The sequence below is a fragment of the Ornithorhynchus anatinus genome, unplaced genomic scaffold (genome assembly GCF_004115215.2).
Source record: "Ornithorhynchus anatinus isolate Pmale09 unplaced genomic scaffold, mOrnAna1.pri.v4 scaffold_87_arrow_ctg1, whole genome shotgun sequence".
In the NCBI taxonomy this organism is placed as follows: domain Eukaryota; kingdom Metazoa; phylum Chordata; class Mammalia; order Monotremata; family Ornithorhynchidae; genus Ornithorhynchus; species Ornithorhynchus anatinus.
The window spans coordinates 10621-35110 of NW_024396940.1; the positions used below are offsets into that span (position 1 = coordinate 10621).

The 24490-nt window shown below is 45.7% G+C and overlaps 2 long non-coding RNA genes and 1 pseudogene across 2 annotated transcripts; 2 read left to right on the forward strand and 1 right to left on the reverse strand.

The window, feature by feature from the left end:
- Positions 3093 to 3629, forward strand: ORNANAV1R-PS3269 (vomeronasal 1 receptor ornAnaV1R-ps3269 pseudogene; annotated as a pseudogene).
- On the reverse strand, positions 8010 to 9739 carry LOC114808991. Its single transcript, XR_003756745.1, has 2 exons — positions 9594 to 9739; positions 8010 to 8106 (listed from the first exon to the last, which is right to left on the reverse strand). It is a non-coding gene; the product is annotated as an uncharacterized LOC114808991 (long non-coding RNA).
- Positions 9740 to 19249: 9510 nt separating this feature from the next.
- Positions 19250 to 21273, forward strand: LOC114808992. The gene is made up of 2 exons (XR_003756746.2): positions 19250 to 19359; positions 20617 to 21273. It is a non-coding gene; the product is annotated as an uncharacterized LOC114808992 (long non-coding RNA).
- The last annotated feature ends 3217 nt before the right edge of the window (positions 21274 to 24490 follow it).

Here is a 24490-nt window from a genome sequence, read left to right on the forward strand (position 1 = left end):
GGAATTCTCATATTCCCAATTGGGATCCCTCATAGGGTCTTGGGAAATGATGCATGCCTAATGGGAAGCAGAGGAACCAGGGATTTGAGGAACAGGATAGTATTGGAAGTGGGCTGGAAAGGTTAGAGACACCCTGTCCTTTAAGTCTCATTCCCCTGTATACCAGAAGCCTGGTACCTCCATCCCCACTGAGCTAGCTTCCATGTCTGTATGTGTTTGTGACATGAAAGCAGAACTTCCTGGGGTGTGGTTCCCTGTTCCATGTTTCCCCGTGGTCAGCAACACCAAACAATCCCTGATCATTCTGAGAGTCATCGGTTGGAGAAGGGAGATAATACAGAACGGGGAAACAGTCTGTAACACTGGGGTAAATTCAGGTCTCTCGGGGTCTGTCAGGATTCCCATGATGCATCTTGTCGGTTATAAGGACTGGGCTGGGCAGTGTGAATACCTTTTTTAATGGTATTTGTTAAGCAAAGCAGATTAGTGCTCAGAGTCACTCATTCACACACACACAAACACATACCCTAATCACTCCCTGAGAGAGGGGCGATTTGAGGAAAGTGGCTGATAAATGCTTCCTCAGCCTTGTCGTGACAGAGTCTGACTGCCCGCGAGCTGCCCTCTCAGCCAACAAGAGCGATGGAGAATGGCAAGTAGCATAGGGGGTCGCTCTCGGGCACTGGGGCTTTAAGGTTAATTCTAGAGCTTGGACTGGAGTGCTTCGTATAGGAGCTGGTGGAAAGGGACAGCAAGATTCAGCATTCCCTGCTTCAGCCCTGGAGGCCACTTCGAATTTGCAAGAAGCAACAAACAGAGCTGCAAAGGTAACTCCCCTGTTCTTTTTGTCTGTATCAACTTCCTCTTCTTATGTCCCTTCTTGTCTTCCATTCTCTCGGTCTCTCTGCCCCCCATATTCCACTTCTCCGTCCATTTCTCTCCTATTTCGTTCATTCAATGGGTTTCCTTTCCTCATTTCCAAATCAGCCTGACAGTGTCTTAAGCCACGTCTACGCCTTTCTCTCAGAGTGCAATGCCAGTGGGGCCTTGCAGGTGGTGAAGGGTCTTTCCTGTAGAACTAAACTCCCAGCCTGGGTCTGGAGCAGGGCTGGCCTGGAAGGACTGAGCACTCTCTGACTCACTGTCAGAGGCTTTATTCTCTATTTCATCCTTCACGGACCCCAAGACAAAATGCGTGGATGGGGGCCATCACAGGCTGCAGGGAGACGTCCCAACCCCCGGAGAGGAGGAATTAGGGGTTCCCTCAGGTTGGGAGAGCTATGACTGTGACTCGGGTTTAGATCTAGGTCCCGTGATTCATAGTGGTTTGCCTGAATGGAAAGTGGAGGAGATTTGGTTTTGCCCAAAGTAGGTGACAATAATAAATAAACCTATAACGAGTAAGTAAATCAAATAAAAGCAATACATAAATAAGATAAAATAACTAAGCATGAAATGCAACCTGAATAACAAAGCAAGAAAGCCTATAATAATGAATAAATAATAAGCCCACTCTTCCTCTTAACTCAGTCCTGACCCTTGCCTAACTGTACCCCATTCTATCTCCTCTTCTTCCACTCTCTTCTACATTAACTTGACTTGCTCCCATCATTTATCCCTCCTGCCCAGCCCCACAGCATGTATGTACAGATCAGTAATTTATTTATTTGTACTAATGCCTGTCTTCCCATCTAGGCTGTAAGCTCATTGTGGGGAGGGAATATGACTGCTCATTGTTATATTTTACTCTCCCAAGCCCTTAATACAGTGCTTTGCCCAGAGTAAGTGCTTAAGGAATATGAATGAATGAATGAATGAATGAATGAATGAATCTCCTCTTTGTCCCTCGTTCCTGAGTCCCCCTGCATGGGCAGAAACAATTCATGGCTCCTCCAAGAACTGGGAGGCTAACCGCTTTCCTGTGATGGACAGTAATATAAATAAATAGGTTACTGGTGATACTGGGATCTGTTTCCCCCCCTAGACTGTCCGCTCATTGTGGGCCAAAAATGTGTCTCTTAAATTGTTATTTTGTACTATCTCAAGCATTCAGTACAGTACTCTGCTCTTAGTAAGCGCTCAGTAAATATGACTGACCGACTGACCAGTCATGTCAACCCCTCACGAGGAAGATCCCAGTCAGTAGGGCAACTGTATTTCTTAGCAGGCTGAACAATAGAGCTTAAACCTCCTCAAGATACTCCTGTTTCTGTCCCAGTTTCTACATTGGTGACCATAGGGTCTCTGCTGCAAACTCTGTCAGTATGCAGGACTTTGTGAATACTGATAATTCATTATATCCTTGCATGGTTAATTTGACTTTTCAACAGCCACTCTGTTATGATGCAACACTGAAGTGGGTCAATGAGAAGATTAGAGGGGTGAGGAGGTGAATGGCTGAGTGGGACTGAAGGGAACTGGACATTTTTCACAGAAAAGTGCAGTGTGGAAAGTGCTGTTGGGATTGTTGCAATGGGAGCTCTGACCACACGACTTATTGCTTGGGGAACAGAGCATTAATGGTCCCAAATCTGGACCAAAATCTGCATAAGACAAGTGGGTCATTTTCCTGGATTTTACTTGGCAAGGAAACAACATTTTTCCTACCCATCTGTTCCAGGAAAGTCCAACACTAACCCAACCCTGTCAAGCAGGATTTGGAGAAATGTCAGTGAGAACCATGGTGGTCATCCTCATACCAGGTCCACACCTGGAGCACTGAACCAGGAGCAATCAACAAAGATGCTGTCTGAATGTCACCTTCATTTCTGAGCCCATCATTACTGTTTCCCAGCCCTTCATCAGTGTAGAAGTCAATGATGGTGGTAAAGCAGGACTGATATGAAATGCGGAAAATTTGTCAATACCTATTCTTATTCTTTAAACCCACTGTCACATCTGTCGGGGACAGACCTGCAGACATTCTGATCGATTCCCTATCAAATTAACTCTGTTTTATGTCATATCTCATTGGCTGCCTCGTTTCATTCTCTGTCCTTTTCTTTCTCTGTCCTCTGCCCCGTCTCATTCTCTCGTTTCCCCAGATCGCTCTGCCAGAAACCACTTCCGAATGCATATGAAAATTTAAGACAATGGATGCCACCGAACTCTCATTTGGGATCGTGAATGTGCTCCAGGAAAGCATTGGGATTTCAGTTAATGTTTTCCTTCTTCTGTTTTATATCCACATGGCCTCCACCAGCCACAGGCCCAGCTCCTCTGACCTGATCCTAACCCAACTGGCCTTGGCTAATATCATCATCCTACTCAGCAGGGGAATCCCAGACACAGCGTCAGCCTAGGGGCTGAGAAATTTCCTGGATGATGTTGGATGTAAAATCCTCATGTACCTTTACCGGGTGTCCCGGGGCCTTGCCATCTGCACCACCTGCCTCCCGATTGTCTTCGAGGCCATCACAATCATCCCCGACACCTCCTGGTGGGCAGACGTCAAAGCCAAATTACCCAAGTGCATCATCCCTTTGTGCATCCTCTCCTGGGTCCTTAATATGTGGATAGGCATTGATATATTCATATATGTGACAGGCCCCCAGAACAGCAGCAGTGTTAGAATCACATTGGATCTCACATATTGCTCAGAAGTTAGTTCCAGTGCAGCAATCAACCTCGCGTGGCTCAGTGGAAAGAGCACGGGCTTTGGAGTTAGAGGTCATGGGTTCGAATCCCTGCTCTGCCACTTGTCAGCTATGTGACTGTGGGAAAGTCACTTCACTTCTCTGGGCCTCAGTTACCTCATCTGTAAAATGGGGATTAAGACTGTGAGCCCCACATGGGAAAATCTGATTCCCCTGTGTCTGCCCCAGCGCATAGAACAGTGCTCTGCACATAGTAAGTGCTTAACAAATACCAACATTATAGCAGTTGTTCTCCCTCTATGGAACCTCTTCCTTGTGGGTCTCATGAGCATGGCCAGCGGCTACATGGTTTTTGTCCTTCACAGACACCACCAGCAGGTCCGGCACCTCCACGGGCCCAGTCGCTCCCCCAGGGTGATGTCTGAGGTCAGAGCGGCCAAGAGAGTCATTACCCTGGTCGCCCTCTACGTCCTCCTCTACGGGCGACAGTCCATCATGCTGAGCGTGATATTAAACATGCAAAAGAAGTCTCCTCTGCTGGTGAGCAGCCACCTTCTGATGGCATTTGCCTTCTCCATCATCAGTCCATTCCTGATGATCCACAGTGACAAGAGGATGAGGACTTTCTGGAAAAGGGAACGTCCCTTTTCCAACTCGGATCCTTCTTAGAGTCCTAGGGAAGTTACCTATTCTCCCCTGGAGCCCCACTGGGTTTGGGTGACGAGACATCCAAACTTCAGCAGCATCGGACCAGTCTTGAATCTCCATCAGCCTCATACAAAACCAGTAAAGGTGATCATGGAAGAATCACGAGTCATGGCCATTTAGCCACCATTCATTCATTCATTCAATAGTATTTATTGAGCGCTTACTATGTGCAGAGCACTGTACTAAGCGCTTGGGATGAACAAGTCGGCAACAGATAGAGACAGTCCCTGCCGTTTGACGGGCTTACAGTCTAATCGGGGAAGATGGACAGACAAGAACAATGGCAATAAATAGAGTCGAGGGGAAGAACATCTCGTAAAAACAATGGCAACTAAATAGAATCAAGGCGATGTACAATTCATTAACAAAATAAATAGGGTAATGAAAATATATACAGTTGAGCGGACGAGTACAGTGCTGTGGGGATGGGACGGGAGAGGTGGAGGAGCAGGGGGAAAAGGGGAAAAAAGGGGGTTTAGCTGCAGAGAGGTAAAGGGGGGGTGGCAGAGGGAGTAGAGGGAGAAGAGGAGCTCAGTCTGGGAAGGCCTCTTGGAGGAGGTGAGTTTTAAGTAGGGTTTTGAAGAGGGGAAGAGAATCAGTTTGGCAGAGGTGAGGAGGGAGGGCGTTCCAGGACCGCGGGAGGACGTGGCCCAGGGGTCGACGGCGGGATAGGTGAGACCGAGGGACGGTGAGGAGGTGGGCGGCAGAGGAGCGGAGCGTGCGGGGTGGGTGGTAGAATGAGAGAAGGGAGGAGAAGTAGGAAGGGGCAAGGTGATGGAGAGCCTTGAAGCCTAGAGTGAGGAGTTTTTGTTTGGAGCGGAGGTTGATAGGCAACCACTGGAGTTGTTTAAGAAGGGGAGTGACATGCCCAGATCATTTCTGCAGGAAGATGAGCCGGGCAGTGGAGTGAAGAATAGACTGGAGCGGGGCGAGAGAGGAGGAAGGGAGGTCAGAGAGAAGGCTGACACAGTAGTCTAGCCGGGATATAACGAGAGCCTGTAACAGTAAGATAGCCGTTTGGGTGGAGAGGAAAGGGCGAATCTTGGCGATATTGTAGAGGTGAAACCAGCAGGTCTTGGTAATGGATAGGATGTGTGGGGTGAACGGGAGAGACGAGTCAAGGATGACACCGAGATTGTGGGCCTGAGAGTCGGGAAGGATGGTCGTGCCATCCATGGTGATAGAGAAGTCTGGGAGAGGACCGGGTTTGGGAGGGAAGATGAGGAGCTCAGTCTTGCTCATGTTGAGTTTTAGGTGGTGGGCCGACATCCAGGTGGAGACGTCCTGGAGGCAGGAGGAGATGCGAGCCTGAAGGGAGGGGGAGAGGACAGGGGTGGAGATGTAGATCTGCGTGTCATCTGCGTAGAGATGGTAGTCAAAGCCGTGAGAGCGAATGAGTTCACCGAGGGAGTGAGTGTAAATGGAGAACAGAAGAGGGCCAAGAACTGACCCTTGAGGAACTCCAACAGTTGAAGGATGGGTGGGGGAGGAGGCTCCAGCGAAGGAGAACGAGAATGACCGCCAGAGAGGTAAGAGAAGAACCAGGAGAGGACAGAGTCCATGAAGCCAAGGTGAGATAAGGTATGGAGGAGGAGGGGATGGTCGACAGTGTCAAAGGCAGCAGAGAGGTCAAGGAGGATTAGAATGGAGTAGGAGCCATTGGATTTGGCAAGAAGGAGGTCATGGGTGACCTTAGAGAGAGCAGTCTCGGTAGAGTGGAGGGGATGGAAGCCAGATTGGAGGGGGTCTAGGAGAGAATGGGAGTTAAGGAATTCTAAGCATCGATTGTAGACGACTCATTCTAGGATTTTGGAAAGGAAGGGTAGTAGGGAGATAGGGCGATAACTGGAGGGGGAAGTGGGGTCGAGAGCGGGTTTTTTTAGGGTAGGGGAGACGTGGGCATGTTTGAAGGCAGCGGGGAAGGAGCCAGTAAGGCCAGGTGGGTGAAGGAATGCTTGGAGGAAGTGGCCAAAGCAGATTCAAGGGGCAGTGTGGTATCTCTCCCAGTAGGCCTTCTTTTACCCCAGCTCCCTCTCCCTCCTGTTGTCCGTGTACTTGTTTCTATAAACTTTCGGCACTTTATATTTACTCACTCTCAGCCCAACAACACTTAAATCTATAAATTATATATTATCAAGTGTTTTCTTGTGTTAATGTCTGCTCCCCACTCTAGACTGTCAGCTCAATGTGGGCAGGGAACTTGTCTACAAACTCCATTGCGTTGTACTCTCCCAAGAACTTCGTACTTAGTAACTACGGACAACGTGAGCACTCAGTAAATACCATTGATTGATTAATCTTGGGAGCAGCATGAAATGATAGGTGTAAAAATAGATTTAGCACAGAGAGAGATGTGGGGAACTGGGGGGAAAGGAAGGCAATAGAGGAGTGAAGGAGACGGGCCAAGAAAATTAAGGGAACAGGGAGGATGATCTAGGAAGAACAGGGTGGATCTACTTTTCTGATGAATTCACTGAAGTTGAGAACAAGGTTTAATCGTTTAAAAAAGAAGTTATTTCTGCCTGGCTGATATGGAACTGATCCAGAAGAGACAGGACTAGTGCACAGATAAGGGAAAGACATGGATTTACAGAATGAAAAGGGAAACTGGGTTCATTAGATTAAATTAAGGGAGCTTTCCCTAAGTAGAGCATACAGCCTGCGGGAGACTGCATTTCAATCATTAAAAGGAACAAATCTGGAGTAAAGTACAAGAAAATAAAATATTCAGATGGATTGTTTTCTTCTTCCTGACATATTTTTTCCCCAGCTGGAGAGGAAGGCATGTTTCTGGGGGAGGAGATGGCAAGAGTGAGGTTGGCTCTGCTGTGGGATCATGTCCAAAGCCCAGACTGCCATCTTTCTTACCACAGAAAATCGTATGCTGGCTGGGCCCTCCCCAGGTAAGGGCCCCACGCCCACCCTCTGGAGCTTGGTGACATCACAAGACCGTGCGTTTTACAATGGAAAAGAATCATGGAGACTATCACCCGGCAATGGGGTGCCCTTGCTGGCACTCCATGAAGCTTCCCGGGTAAAAGATGGTCCATCGACTGGTCCCCATTTTCACCCACAAATGCTCTGTGGACAAAGCAACATACCTCTGACCTTTTCTTTCCCCTCGTTATAGCTGGGGCGAGGTCTGATCCCTGACCCCGCCCAACCCTCCAGGTATCACAGAAATTGAGGGAAAGGGGAAATGGGCTCTGGGAAGGTGTTATCACTCCTGGAACCTCTGTGCAGGAGGGAGGAAGATGCTTTTTGGGTTGTCCTGGTGAACCATAGATCCAGGAAAGGAGAGGTGAGAAGGACAGGTATGTGGCCTTTGGGTTCTCCCACATAGAAGGCAGTTCCTCCATTATGGCCAAATTGTCTCCTACAAATTAAAATCCTAATGCCAGAGGATTGATTTGCCCAAGGCACAGAGGAATACCTCCTCAGGTTTTGTGCTGGTCCTGCCCCCCCAAAATTCTACACCTGCCTCCCTTGATGTTTTTGTCAAACATGTGCCATTCTGCTCACGCTGTGCTACCTTGAGAGGCATGAAATGGATCAGAACTGAAAGGGGAAGGCATGGGGAGAGGTTTCAGGGGAACCAGGTGGGTTAGGGGGAGAGAGGGAGTGTTTAGCAAGCATGTCTGGAATACAACTGTAAGGAAGTAGTACCTGGGAACATGGAGATGGTGGAAACAAGGTGGAGCCAAATGAATGAAAGAAATGTACAGATGTGCCAGATTTATGCCACGGAGTTGGTGACAGGTAGCGAATATGTCCATCTGGAGTGGGGTTGAGAAGAAAAGCCCTAGGGACCAGAATAGACAGAAGTGTGGCTCTGATGGCCTGGATAGGGTCCGTCTGCATTTGTTCCACCCACATTCGCGGGCTGGCCCAACCTAAAATGCTCCACGCTGAGCCCTTTCTTGCATTCTGCACTCAAATTAGTCAAATCAAGAAGGCACTTGGATTCATCACTAAACATCGATAAAATCTGCCCTTTCCTCTCCATCCAAACTCTACCATGTTAATCCAAGCATTTTTCCTTTATGGCCGCCATTACTCTATCAGCCTGCTTGCTAACCTTCCTGCCTCCTGTCTCTCCCCACTCTAATCTATGTTTCACTGTGATGCGGAAGTGGATGGGCAACCGCTGGAGGTTACTGAGGAGTGGGGAACATAGCTTGAACGTTTCTTTGTAGAAAAATGACCCGGGCAGCAAATGGAAACTGCTTATCATTGGCTTCAAAGCCCTCCATCATCTCATCCCTTCCTACCTCACCTGGCTATTCTCCTACAACCCACTCCTCACACTTTGCTCCTCTAATTCCAGCCTACATGTTGTACCTTGAGCTCGATTCTCTCTCCACTGACCTCTCCCTCACATTCTGTCTCTGGCCTGGAATGCTCGCTGCCCTCCCTCTTCTTATCACCTGGACAATTACTCACTCACCACACCTTCGAATCATTAGTGATGGCACATCTCCTCCAAAAGGCTTTCCCCACTAAGCCCTCTTCTCCTTTTCTTCTACTCCTTTCCGCATCACCCTAACTTGTTCCCTTTATTCATTCCCCGTCCCGATCCGACAGCATTTAGGTATATCTCTGTAATTCATTTATATCAGTGTCTGTCTCTCCCTCTAGACTTTATGGATTCTAATCCCAGCTCTGCCACCTACCTGCTGTGTGACCTTGGGCAAGTCACTTTAATAATAATAGTTGCATTTGTTAAGCCCTTAATATATGCCAAGCACTGTTCTAAACACTGGGGTAGATACTAGGTAATCAGTTTGACCCACATGGGGTTCACAGTCTTAATCCCCATTTTATAGATGAGGTCACTCAGGCACAGAGATGTTAAGTGGTCACACATACAGACAAGTCACACAAGGTCACACAAACATACAAATGGCAGAGCTGGGATTAGAACCCATGTCCTCTGACTCCCAAGCCCGTGCTCTTTCCCCTATGCCACGCTCCTTCCCTTTACTTCTGTGTGCCTCAGTTACTTCATCTGTAAAATGAGGATTGAGACTGTGAGCCCCACATGGAACAGAGACTGTCTCTGACCCAATTTGCTTGTATCCACCCCAGTGCATAATACAGAGCCCCATACATAGTAAGCACTTAACAAATACTGTTATTAATTAATTCACTTAAGATCGTTGTGGGCAGGGAAAGTGCCATAATGTTAGGTTGCACTCTCCCAAGTGCTTAGTTCAGTGCTCTGCACACAGTAAGAGCTCAATAAATATGACTGAATGAAGGAATAAGCACTCAATAAATATGACCGACTGACTGAGTGTTCAGTTTCCCCAGGAGCTGATGTATCATTCCACCAAATGGATACAAACAGGATTTAAAGCAGGATCAGAGCAAAGTATGTCTGACCTTGTGACATTTATCCACTGAGGGCTCCTCTTCTCCAGTGTGGCAGTGTGGTTTAGTGGAAAGAAGCCGGGCCTGGGAGTCACAGGTCGTGGGTTCTAATCCTGCCACTCGTTTGTTGGGTGACCTTGGGTAAGTCACTTTACTTCTCCGTGACTCACTTATCTCATCTGGAAAATGGGGATGAAGACAGTGAACCCCGCGTGGGACAACCTGATCCCTTTATAATCCCCCCAGCGCTTAGAACAGTGCTTTGTATGTAGTAAACGCTTAACAAATGCCATTATCATCATCATTATTATTGTTAATTCGAACTATGAAACAATCTATTAGTAGGCAGTGTAAACCCACGTTTAATCATTCATCCATTCAATCGTATTTGAATTGGGAGTCAGAGGTAGTGGGTTCTAATTTCGGCCCCACCACTTGTCCGCTGTGTGACCTTGGGTAAGTCGATTCACTTCTCTGAGCCCCAGTTACCTCCTCTGGAAAATAGGGATGAAGACCATGAGCCCCATGTGGGACAACCTGATCACCTCATAGTCCCCCCAGTGCTTAGAATAGAGCTTTACACATAGTAAGCACTTAAATGACATTATTAATATTATTATCATTATTAATTCCAAATATGAGACGATCTATCAGTAGCCATTGTAAACCCTGGTTTAATCATTCATCCATTCAATCGTATTTGAATTGGGAGTCAGAGGTCATGGGTTCTGATCCCACCTCCACCACTTGTCTGCTGTGTGACTTTGGGTAAGTGGTTTCACTTATCTGAGACTCAGTTACCTCATCTGGAAAATGGGGATGAAGACTGTGAGGCCCATGTGGGACAACCTAATCACCTCATATCCCCCCAGCGCTTAGAATAGTGCTTTGCACAATAGTAAGCACTTAAATGCCATTATTATTATTATTATTATTATTAACCCGAACTATAAGCCAATCTATCAGTAGCCATTGTAAACTCACGTTTAATCATTCATCCATTCAATCGTATTTGAATTGGGATTTAGAGGTCATGGGTTCTAATCCCACCTCCGCCACTTGTCTGCTGTGTGACCTTGGATAAATCCTTTCACTTATCTGAGCCTCAGTTACCTCATCTGGAAAATGGGGATGAAGACTGTGAGCCCTATGTGGGACAACCTGATCACCTCATACCCCCGCCCCCCGTGCTTCACACATAGTAAGCGCTTAATAAATGTCATTATTATTATTATTGTTGTTGTTGTTATTAACCCGAACTATGAGACGATCTATCAGTAGCCATTGTAAACCCACGTTTAATCATTCCTCCATTCAATCATATTTGAATTGGGAGTCAGAGGTCATGGTTTCTAATCCCAGCCCCACCACTTGTCTGCTGGGTGACCTTGGGTAAGTCGTGTCACTTCTCTGAGCCTCAGTTACCTCATCTGGAAAATAAGAATGAAGACCGTGAACCTCACGTGGGACAACCTGATCACCTTATATTTCCTCCCAGTGCTTAGAAGAGTGCTTTGCACATAGTAAGAGCTTAACAGCGTGGCTCAGTGGAAAGAGCACGGGCTTTGGAGTCAGAGGTCATGGGTTCGAATTCCGGATTTGCCACTTGTCAGCTGTGTGACTGTGGGCAAGTCACTTAACTTCCCTCTGCCTCAGTTTCCTCATCTGTTAAATGGGGATTAAGACTGTGAGCCCCACATGGGACAACCTGATTCCCCTGTGTTTACCCCAGGGCTTAGAACAGTGCTCTGCACATAGTAAGCGCTTAACAAATACCAACTATATCTTAACAAATGCCATCATTATTATTATTACTATTAACCCGAACTATGAGAAGACCTATCAATAGCCATTGTAAATCCACGTTTAATGGCACCTTCTGATCTTGTCAGTAAGTACACAGAGATGTGAACAGCCTGACTTTCAGAAGTTTCAAAATATCAGAAATTCAGTTTCTTGATCAGCAAAGGAGCTGACTTGCAGGTATTAGCTCATTTCTCTTTAATATTTTCAGGGATGTTCTGAGAATTCCCCCTCGCCTCACCACCTCCTCAGAAACCCTTTCTCATGCGATGAGCAAGCTTGAAAAACACAACTTTGTGGGGGTGGCCATATAAGGAGGGATGACAGAACAGGGTCTGCTAGTTAGAGTTGGAGCTGCTCGGGTCCCATTTGGTCCATCTGGTGCCTGCAGGCCAAACTCTCCTGGCCTACTGGCCTGCTGGCCTACTTTACTTTCTTGCGGGAGGTGGTTTGGCATTAAGTGAGAGACTGGGGGGTCTTTTATTCCTCTCTCTTAGACCAGGGAACCCCTTATTCCTACTGAAGTGGGGAAGGAAGGACATCTGTCATCATAAGTTTGTGGAGAAAAGCTGAGGAGATCCACAATCCTAAAATCATACTGGGGATTTCTTTTTAAACTGAGTTACAGATTTAAGACTTGCGGATGCCAGAGGAAGTGTTTCGTTTGAAAATATTTGTGGATTGAATGTTCAGACTGGTATTAACGGTAGTAATTACTAAAACTATTGGCTTTGCCATTTCTCCAAAGGGAAAGGGCTCTGCCCCATCAGCAGCATTTATAGACACATTCACAGGAGTCAATTTTGCCCCATGGTTTTACAGGTAAGAAGGATCCAGGTACATTAGGGGAGGTATGGAATGGGAGAGGACAGACCTTTGATAAAGATTCCACCTTGGGCCCAAGAAGCCCCCATTGACAACTCGCAGGACTTATGAGAGACCTGGGATGAATGAAGTAGGAAGCCAGTATGCAAACCTGGGATGGCCACCTCCCACATGATAATAATAATAACTGTGGTATTTGTTAAGCCCTTCCTATGTGCCAGGCACTGTTTGTTGGGTTAGACACAATCCCTGTCCAAATGGGGGCTCACAGCCTCAATCCTCATTTTACAGATGAGGTAGCTGAGGCACAGTGCCCAAATTCACACAGCAAACAAGTGGCAGAGCCAGGTTGAGAACCCATTACCTTCCAACTCCCAGGGTTGTGCTCTATCCAGTACGCCATGCTGCTTCTCATCATCCCCATTAACTTTTCACCAATAAATGCATCAGTCAATTGTTATTATTGAACAATTAATACTGTGTTCTGCACACAGTAAATTCTTGGGAGAGTACGATCTAATCCCATATGTATGACCTTTTAAAGTCAGTTAACTGCTCTATGCCCCAGTTCCTCACCTTCAAAATGGGGATTGACCTTCTGTTTCCCCTTCCATTTAGTGTTTAACAAATACCGCAAAGCTCTGGGGTACATTTAAGATGATCATGGAGATCACAATCTATGTGGCAACCAGCACTGTACTATTGTTATTATTAATATTATTATTGTTAATACTACATAGTTGATAGACATTTTTCCTGCCCATAAGGAGTTCGCAGTCTGGAGGGGAAGACAGACATTAATATAAATTATGAATATGTACATCAATGCTGTGGGGTTGAGGGTGCGGTGAATATCAAGGACTTAAATGGTATAGATCCGAAGGCACAGAGGATTCAGGTGAGTGACGGAATGGGAGAATAGGCCTTATTTGGTGAAGGCCTCTTAGAGAAGATGTGATTTGAAGGTTTTGAAAGTCAGTCACATCTGCTGGTGCTGGGAATCCCAGGACAGAAGGAGATAGGCAAGGAGTCATCACTGAGACAGATGAGATCGAGGCTCAGACAGTGGGTGTTAAAGGGAGAGAAGTATTTGAACTAGAAATTAACGAGGTAAAGTAGGAGGGGGCAAGCGGATTGAGTGCTTTAAAGCTAATGGCCACTGATGGATACATCTTATTTGCAGTGTCCTGAAAAATAAGTTAATTACTGTCATTTCCCCAAGATTCCAATTTCAAAGGGATTACAATATTCTTATATAACAATTAAATTCAACCCTTTATGATTTCTTGTCATTCAAAAACCGGGTAGACCATTGAGAAGTCTCTGGAGATACAAAATGTGCTTTCACTGCTATTCTTGAGGAAATACGATTAAAAGAATGAACAGTTGAAATAAACTGAGTCTTCTTCTCTAATTACTGCTCCCCAGTTTCAAACACAGGGTTCCGCAATCGAACTGACAATTAGATAAGCCAGATAGAGAATGAAGGTAAGTGTTGGAGGGGGCATCCAGATACCATACCCCAGAAGGCATCTTGGGTGTCCACAGCTGGAAGACTTTGGGGAGATGGCAGCATTGACTTCTGAAAAGAGAGTACACTGTCCTTCTCCATGGCTTTGAGTAGTTTGTTTGGGGACCAGGGTATTATCCTCCTCTATACTCTCCTGAAGTCAAGACCGGACCAGCGGGATCCTGGGAAAATCTTATTGTCCCATACCTCTGGGGTGAGTGGAGAACACATCTGTCTTGGGGCAGTTAGGCAAGAGTTGCAGTGGAGAGAAGGAAAGGAGTTCCCTCATCACCCCACTCCCCTAATTGTAATTATTTTTTCAGTCTAATAATTTCCACTCTGTCTCCCAAGTACAGGCCCTGTTCCAATCAGGTCTCTAATCCCGGTGCATCATTCGAGTGAGGAAAGCAGACATGACAACATCCCAGCTGTTCCATAGCACAGATGTAGAGAAACACCAGACAAAAGGCCTTGGATACAAGTGATTGAGTAGTTGATTGATTGCCTCTCCTCAGTCATATTTATTGACTTCTTAAATGCCCACAAGAGTCCTATCCTTGGGTCTCTTTCTCTGGGAGGCCAAGCAAATGCACCCAGTGGTACCTACTGACTGGCTGAGTTTGTCCAGTGAATCGCTGCTGCTCGTGTTGCTGAGCTTCCTGGACACTTCCACTTATTTGAGACTACCGAGGGAGCAGATGGAAGAGTAGAGGCCTGAGTGGGAGCTGGCAGTCACTGGTTGTAAAAGCATTCATCATACCCATAAGATTTATTAGATCACATTGTCACCTCAGATTCAATTACAGATTTATCCATCAATTTTTTTAAACAAATCCCCTCTCTCAGGCAGAACAGTTCTTCCCTACAGCTCAGCCTTTCTGATTCCGGGGAACTCCATTCTTCTTCTGGGGAAGGATTTTCTCCAATGATGGTCACTACTGAAGGTAAAAATCATTAACATTTAATGACCTCCAGACCCCTAATCTACTGGTCCCCAAGGCCTTTGGGCCCCAAGGTTTGACTCCCTGGGCCATCTTGTTGGAAAGAGAACAACTTCCCCAGGAAACCTGAGTATTCCTCTAATTTGGCTGGACTATTGGACCCTGATACCCTGAACATTAGGAACTCAATGTGCTATTTCTGCTCCTCTTTCTTTAAGCTCAAAGTGATTTCTGCTCTCTTCACCTGCACTGCTCAGAGTTATTCCTCTGCTGCCTGGAGAGCGTGGGTCAGGTGCCTTAGCAGAGTTGGGCTGAGCTCCTTGATCACCCAGAGGATGCAAATCTGTTGTGAGCGAATCTGGACATGATGGGAAGGGGCTTTACATTTCATTGGCTTTCTGGACCAGGCTTCCCACTCCAGGGGAAAGAGGAGAGAAACCCCTTCAACTTCTTACTCAACCTCATTCTTTCTCCATTTTCCAGGACCATATCCCCTGTCCTCTGGAGATGTAGCCTGGTACAATATGAGGAGGAGAGCTAAATTTATGGTTCCTCCTTCAAGGCTGCCTCTGGCAAATACTCCTACACTGAATTCCAAATCACTTCCAGCAGGTAGGCAAAATAGGTCCTCCCCAGGGAGCTAGAGGGAACTTTTAAAGATGGCGATCACCCAGCCCTTCTCCAAATGGCTACCGTGTCCCTTTTCATCCCAGATGCCCACATAATGATATGTACCCTTTTGAGAAATCACTCCCAGGTACCTTATTTCAAAGATGACTGCATCAATACCCCTCTTGAAGGTGGGATGCATGTGGTTTATTTTCAGGGTGAATATTTGGGTGAGGGTTCAAAGTTCTTGGTCCTATTTATATTCGCACAATGCTTGGCAGAAGGCTATTCCCTTTACTATTGACAGAAATAACAATGATAATAAAAATGACAAGATTACTGTTGAGTAGAGCAGCAAAAATGGATATGAATTTTCGGTGTTACCCACAATCAAATTTTTCCTTTGAAACTATAGTATATCTCGCTCCACTTCACTTTTGAAAATAACACTTTGGTAGTGAGATCCTGTCCAGATATGGGTCCGTGGCTGAAAATCCCATGCAAACCTGACCCTCCACCTAATTGTGTACAAGTCTAAATTTCCTTTGCCACAGTTCTGTCCAGGAGCTGTGGTTTAGCATGAAGTATCTGCACCCTCTGACCTTCGCAGTAATTGCACAACTGCACTGAAATCCAAGACTCTCGTTTGGACATCTATGCAATGCAATACAAGCTTGAGATATCATAAACCCTGATTTTTAATATTTCAAAGTTATGGAAGTGAGGCAGTTTTTTGCTTAACTCAGGGGCTGATTTTCAGGTTTTAGCTCTTCTCTCTTTAACGTTTTGAGATATCTCTTTAATGTTTTGAGAGATTTTCTGAGATTCCCCCACACCACCTCCTCAGAATCACTTCCTCTTGCATTGTGTAGTCTTGAAAAATACAACTTGCAGATTAGAAGAGCCAGCAGAGCGTGGCAACGGAAGGCTGAATGGAAGGACAAGGCATTCTTGTTACAGTTTGAGCTGCCCGAATCCCATCTGGCTCACCTGGCAGCAGAGAGCCAGCCCATGGGGATGGGGCACAGGACACAGGGATGTCTGCTGAGTTGAGGTGGGAAGGACTTAAGCATCACAGGGATGTGGGGAAATAATAATAATAGTCATGGGATTTGTTAAGTGCTTACTCTATGCCAAGCACTGGATGGATGCAAGCAAATCAGATTAGACACAGTCCTTGCCCCATGTGGGGCCCACAGTCTTAATCCTCATTTTCCAGAGGAGGGAACTGAAGCCCAGAGAAGTAAGTGACTTGCCTAAGGTCACAGAGCAGAGTTGGAATTAGAACTCATGACCTTTTGACTCCCAGGTCCGTGCCCTAGCAACTGAGCAGAACTGCATCAAGAACTGCACAACGATGCAGTTTGCTCAGAGGGCCAGAATCCCTGTGCCAGTGTAGAGGTGAGCTGGTAAAGACCACTGGTTCAAACCCTCCAATCCTCCTTGTCTCTCCCTAGGGAACGGTAGGTGGACATCCACACCTTCGGCGTTATTCTGGATGGTTCCAGATGTTCCAGATTGTCTCTATTTGTTGCCGAATTGTACATAACCTCAGTACAGTGCTCTGCACACAGTAAGCGCTCAATAAATACAACCGAATGGATGTTCTTGCAGCGTGTTTGAATATTTCAGGGTGTCCACAGTTGGGGAGGCTGCAATGTTCTTGCAAAAGTGTCATGATTGGGTCAGCAAGGATGACCACCTAGGGATGATTGTCTGGGGTTGATTTTCCTGTCAATATCGGGAATTTTCTTGGTGGTGTTGCAATTGTCTATTCTGAATTGAAGCCCTCGTTTCCCTCTCTGCTGTGCTTGTAACTGTCCTGATCCCATCCTCCTCTTTTGTTCTATTTACTGTTATGTAGGTCCAGATGCCTGACTTCTTGTGTTAATGCTAGGAGCTGCCTGCCCCATCCCATTCTCCTTCTCTTTCCAGTATTCCCCATACATATAGGGTATCCCAACATTGACTGGGGCACCCGTCATCCTCAATGCCTAGTCTCCAGGCTCAGGCTTTCCTTTCCAGGAAATAAAGTTCTCTTCAGCCTCTCACTGTCATGTTTTGTTTGCTTCTCAAGACCATCTACCCTGCCCTCGAGAGATACGCGTTGGCCCAGTAGCAGAAGGGGAGCAGAACTTTTGATTTACTAGCCTGCCTCCAATAAATGATCTCCCCATGGCTGCCAGGCCATCTCCAGGAGGTAAGCTGAGTAGGCCCTGACCCAGGTTCCTTAAAGTCTCCCTGGAATTGCAGTCACTAAGTGATTCTTAAAAACAGCAACTCCGTGAGCCTCCTCAAAATGACTGCCATACTACTTTTCTTTCAAAATTGTTACTCGATTGTACCCTTTGGCGAAATCAAAGTCAGGAAGCTTCTCTCCAAAATGGCAGCACTGATACCCTTTTCAAGGGTGGGATGCATATTTTGTCTGTGGAGTATAAAATTGGGTCTCTGAGTCAAGTTGCTTGAGGACAATTTTGAGGAAGCAGCATGACATTTTCAGACAGGGAACACCCTGTGAGGCTGTGAGATTTCAGTGCCCATGGAACTATTTCTATTACAGAGAAGCAGGGTTGCTTAGTGGAAAGAGCCCGGGCTTGGGAGTCAGAGGTTGTGGGTTCTAATCCCGGCTCCACCATTTATCAGCTTTGTGACTTAGGGTAAGTCACTCAACTTCTCAGTTACAGCATCTGGAAAATGGGGATTAAGACTGTGAGCCCCACTTGGGACAAACTGATTACTTTGTATCTCCCCCAGTGCTTAGAACAGCGCTTGTCACATGGTAAGCACTTAAAAAATACCGTCATTATTATTACTCATTAGGGTTTATATTTTACCAAACCTTGTTCTGACAGAAATACTGATGATAATAGAAAAGAGAAGAGTAATGCTGATTATAATAGCAGCAATAATGGTTATGAATTTTCAAAGTTACCCATAATCCCAATACTTACTTTGCAGAAATAATGTATCTTGCTCTGCTTCACCTTAAAAAATGATGGTTTGGCAGTGAGATCCTTTCTAGACATGGGGCCATGGCCAGAATGCCCATGCACAATGGACACTCCGCTCCACTCTGTGTGGCTCTACATTTCTTTTGCTGTGTTCTGTACTTGAGTTTTGCTTTAGCACATAGCAGCTACCCCCTTTAGACTAGTAATTACGTGCAAAACTGCTCTGAAATCCAACACGTTTGTTTGGGCCTTTGTGTTGCTTTTAGTTTGTAGTGCATTGCATAAATTCCACCTTACTTCCATAACTTTGCTGATCAAGACACTGATTTTCTAATCTTTTCAGAAGGGCTGATTTTTAGGAATTAATTCTGCTTCAGTATTTTAAGAGATTTCCTGAGAATTCCCCTGGCCTCATCACCTTCTCAGAAACCCTTCTTTTTATGATGTGCGGGCTTGAAAAACACATTTTCAAATTGGACTCCCTGACGCTTTCATTTCCTCTTTTCTTAGCAGGGGCAGAGGGATCACACAAAGAGAAAACCATTGGGGGGTCAAGAGAGAGATCAGGGGTTTAAGAATAGCTATTATCCTGGGCCTGATCCATAACTTGCTTACCTCCCATCCCTGAGCCTTCATAGCAGCTCCGGGAAAAGAAAATATTCTGTAGCTTTTTCACAGGGCGACCAGCATCCTTCAGTGATGACTGACTTTTTTTCAATCAGTTTATCTATCCCTACTCTGGTGAAGCCGACAGAGACATTCCAAGTAGGAGTTCCTAAAGGAAGATGCCATTGGACAATATACATTTGTGCATGTTTTGGTAATGACAAAATATGCCTGAGGCTTATTCTGATTTACCATTTATGTTTCATTTTCTAGTAGTGAAATTAGCTTCAACAAATGATGTCATCCGCTTGGAATTTGTTAAAACTCCTGAAGGTAAAAAGTATGTTTCCTTTTTTTTTCCTCCTGTCCCAGCTCTGATTTCCTCCCCTAAGTATCTCCACAGGGACAGAATTTTCATGGGGCGAAAATGACAGGTAAACTGTGTAAAAATGGGGTGAGTTTTCCATGTAGCCTAAGGAAATTGGAATTCTGCTTCATTGGGTTTGGAGATCTTGCTGTAAGTTTTGATTTAGGAAGCCATTGCTGTCTGCATTCTAGGGGTCACCCTTGATTTGAGCTTTTCTTTGGATCCTGTCAACATAAACGTACTGGGTGGGATCAACTGCAAGAATGCCAATATTTTTCTCTGACTACAGTCCTTGGTTTGACTAGATCTCTATTACAAAATGAGTGGGGCAGGTTTTGCTGTGGTTCTTTGACAGTTACAGCTAAGGCCTTATATAGGTTTCGAGAAGAGTACTAAGTATTGACAATTGTATTGACAATATTGAAAGCATTGCTTTTAATTATTTGGTGCCTTGTTAAAGTTTCTGGATTCAAGGTGCCTAACTGATATTTTAGAAATTAGCAGAGCCCAGGGCCAGGTACCTTTGCTGTGTTCTGTACTTGAGTTTTGCTTCAGCACATAGTATTACCAAAAGTATTCTTCCTGCTTACAGATCAGCTGGCAGATTAGTCACTGCCTTAGGTCATTAAGGGTATAATGACGTATGCAAATGAGAAGCAGCGTGGCTTAATGGAAAGAGCACGGGCTTAGGAATCAGAGGTCATGGGTTCTAATCCTGGCCCTGCCAGTTATCAGCTGTGTGACTTTGGGCAAGTCACTTAACTTCTCCGTGCCACAGTTATCTCATCTGTAAAAGGGGGATTAAGACTGTGAGCCCCATGTGGGACAACCTGATTACCTTGTATCAACCCCAGCACTTAGAACAATGCTTTGCAAATACCATTATTATTATCATTATTATTATTACATGTTCCCCACACTGCAGGGGCACAGATCTAGGGCTGGAAGTAGGTAGAAATGTCCGTCCTGGTTCTGGTCACATTCCTCTGAATCGATCTAAAAAGACCTGAGGCCTCTTGGGGACTTTCAAAGTGTTTCCAGGTAGATGGTGGGGCCTGGGCACCAGCTGAAGGGAGTATGGGGTTAAGGAGAGGTATTTTGGACCAATAAGTCTTCTCCGTTACACCCTAGATGAGACTCTCTCCCACTGCCACGGGGACTGCAGCAAGCAGTGATGGGGCCTTCCCAGGGATGAACCACTTCTCCATAGACTTCTCTTCTCCAGGCTTCTGAAGTCCTTCCTCAAAGGGATTCCCTGTCCAAGTTAGAGAAACTCAAGTATTTTCTCAAGAAGGCTAACACTTCTCTATTTATTTTCTTCTAGAAGTTCTGGAAAAGAAAAACTTGAAACCATGTTCCCTGCAGGACAAACTAAAGACTGACATTTTTGCCTGCTTGGTGGCCACGGGATTCCTGCTGATCATAGTTACAGTTTTCCAAATTCTGATTTTTTGTTACATTAAATGGGTTGGTTTTTATCCTACAACTGCCAAGGGAAGCATTCTGCTCGGGGAAAGACCTATTCAGCCATACAGATTTGGCTTTGTGGACTGTAACAGCTGATCCCACAAGGTCAGTTTCCACTCTGGAAACTTTCCAAAGATTCCTGTGGGTTCTGTGCCTATTTTTGAGAATAAGCCAAGAGGAGTAACCAAAATGCCCTCCCATTCTGGGGATTTTGCAGCCAGGACCATGTGTTAGAGGCTGTCAAACCAGAGGTTGCCTGGAATCACCAGTGTTACATAGTAGGAGCACTTTGTGAGCCACCCCCACTGGGTGTGGGGCTCTATACAATATTCTTGAAAATTACAGAATTGTGAAATTTTACATTCCCTGCCTATGAGAACCTATGGTGCAGTTACAAGATTTTTTTTGTCATTCCCCATTAGAGCAGTCCAAATACATAATTGAGAATACATATACATGAGTACTGAGATTGATTATGAATAAATTAGTAACCACTAGATTTGGCTGATGGAAATGTGTGGCTCACTGTTCTGGAAGATTAATGAGAGAAACCTTGTTAGAGGAGGTGAGAAAATAGGAGGTATCGAATGTGGGGAGGGAGTACCAATATGGAGGAACCATGTGAGTGAGGGAACAGAGCTGGAGAGCCACAAGTAAGGTTTGGCCAGAACAAATCAAACGAATTGGGAAACGGGGGGCAGAGGGAGTAGATTCATTCATTCTTCCATCATTTTTATTGAGCACTTACTGTACTAAGCAGATGGGCTAGATGGAGTTGGATGAAGAGCTTTGAATCCAATTTGTTTTATGCAGAGAGAGAGAGGGAGAGGAAGCCAGTGGAAAGTTCTGAGAAAAGGAAAGGTATGGATAGAGAGATGCGTCAACAATAAGATGCTGGCAGGTAGTTCCAGTTTAAGTGGGCAGAGGCTGGAGAATGGGAAAAGAGGAAGCAGCCTAATGCAATAGTTCAGCAATAGCGGGATCAGAGCTTGTACCAAAGTCATAGCAGTTTGGGGAAAGTAAAAGGGATGACCCAGCAGATGTTGAGCCTAAAGAACCATCAGGACTGGGGTAAGCTGCAGGTGAAAGTTGAGCAGTGGTGAAGCCTCGAGGAAGTTGCATGTTTCTTGGGCATGGAGTATGTTGGCATTATCGACTTAGATTGGAAAGAGTTCAGGAGGGGTGGATTTGGGGGGAAAGATGAGGAGTTCTGTTAAAGGGTTATATTTCATGGGCCCCACCTCCCACGAGGTGAGGGGAGAGCTGCTAATTTTTCTTTTTATTATTTTTGTTTATAGCATTTGTTAAGTGCTTACTCTGTACCAGGCACTGAACTAAACCCTGGGGTAGATACAAAATAGCCAGGTTGGACACAGCCCACTGTTTCACATGGAGTGCACAGTCTTAATCCCTGTTTTATAGATGAGGCAACCAAGGCACAGAGAAGTTACCTTGTGCAAGTCACTTCATTTATCTGTGGCTCAGTTTCCTCAACTTTAAAATGGGAATTTAATACCTGTTCTCCCTCTTACTTAGGTTGGACACAAACCCTGGCTCTCATGGAGTGGCATAGTGGAAAGAGCATGGGCTGGGAGGCAGAGGTCACGGGTTCTAATCCTGGCTCTGCCACTTGTCTGCTGTGTGACCTTGGACAAGTCACTTCACTTCTCTGTGCCTCAGTTAGCTCATCTGTAAAATGGGGATTCAGATGGGGGACAACCTGATTACCTTGTATCTAACCCAGCCCTTAGAACAGTGCTTGGCACATAGTAAGCACTTAATAAATACCATGATTATTATTATGGGACTCACAGTCTAATTAACCTGTATCTGCCCCAGTGCTTAGAATAGTGTTCAACATAGGAAATACTTAAGAAATACCACAAAAAAGGATATGTGACTTGCCCAAGGTCACAGAACAGGCAAGTGGCAAAGCCAGGATTAGAACCCAGATCTTCTGACTCCCAGTCCCATGCTCTTTCCACTAGGCCACTCTGCTTCTCAGTCAGGGATGATGTGCTGGTCCAGAACTCCCAGAAACCGTGACTCCCCAGGGGTGGGGAGGAAGGGGGATTCTGCTCCATGAATCTTTCACTGGTCCATACTGGGCCAGACAGACGCTACCTTGGAGGTCCTGGGAGCTTCCCTACAGCTCCATGGAGTTCAAACTGTCTGACCTCCTAAGGTCTTACCACCTGGGGCAGAATTACAAACACGAGATTAGATTGAGTGTAGAGGCATACAGGAAGGGACAGGATAGAGACAGAGGAAGGGAGTCATCAAATCAAGTGGGGGGAAGGAAGCATGAATAGAAAGGAGAGGACAAATGAGTATGGGTGTGTGATGTGAGTGCTTATAACGTGTAAAAATGTTATGAGCTGCTATGTCTCAGGTAACTCTCTTAACTGGTTCTGGGAAGCTAGAGGATTGAATCTACATCTCCTCTGATCTCTCTCCCTCTCTTCAGGCTCACATCTCCTCCTGCTTTCAAGACATCTCTCTTGGATGTCCTTCAGTCACCTGAAACTTAGCATGTCCAAAACAGAGCTCTTTGTCTTCCCACAAAAACCCTGTCCTCTCCCGAACTTTCCTGTCACTGTAGATGGCACCACCATCCTTCCGTCTCACAAATCCATAACTCGGCTCCCCTCTCTCATTCAACCCACATATTCAATCCATCACCACATCCTTTCAGTCTCACCTTCGCAAAATCACTAAAATCTGCCCTTTCCTCTCCATCCAAACCACTACCACATCAGTACAATCACTCATCCTGTCCTTCCTAGGTTTTTGGATTAGCCTCCTTGTTGACCTCCTCTCCCTGTCTCTTGTTGACCTGCCTCTCCCCACTCCAGTCCATACCTCACTCCACTGCCCAGATTATCTCTGTACAGATACGTTCAGGACATAACACTCCCCTCCTCAAAATCCTCCAGTGGTTGCCTAACCACCTCCGAGTCAGACAAAAACTCCTCACCATTGGCTTTAAAGCAGTCCATCACCCTGCCCCCTCCTACCTCACCTCCCTGCTCTCCTTCTACAATCCGGCCGACACACTTCGTTCCTTTGGTGCTAACCTCATTGTGCCTCGATCTCCCCGTCTCACCGTCGACTCCTGATCCACATCCAACCTCTGGCTTGGAACACCTTTCTTTCTCAAATTCCCCAGACAATGACTCTCTCCCTGTTCTAAGTCTTACATCTTCTTCAAGAGGCCTTCTCAGTCAAAGCCCCATTTTTCCTCATCTCCCACTCCCTTCTGCCTCACCCTGACTTGCTCCTTTTGCTCTTCCCCCACCTCCCCACCCCACAGCACTTGTGTATATATCTGTAATTTCATTTATATATATCGGTCTATTTATTGGTATTGATGGCTGTCTTACCCCCGACACCTCCGGCCTATAAGCTCGTTATGGGCAGGGATTGTCACTCTTTACTGCTTTGTCATATTTTCCCAAGTGGTTAGTACAGTGTTCTGCATACAGTAGCACTTAATAAATACGATTGTATGAATGAATGAATGAATGAATTATGAGAAATGCACTAAATAGTTTTTCCAAAGGATATAATATTTGCAACATCCAAAATATAGACTCTCAAAATGCTATTAAAAGCGAGAAAGAGTTAACGAGACAATGCAAATATGTATCACAGGCTATGCATTGACTACCATCTCTACGCAGATGACACGCAGATCTACATCTCTGTCCCTGTCCTCTCCCCCTCGCATC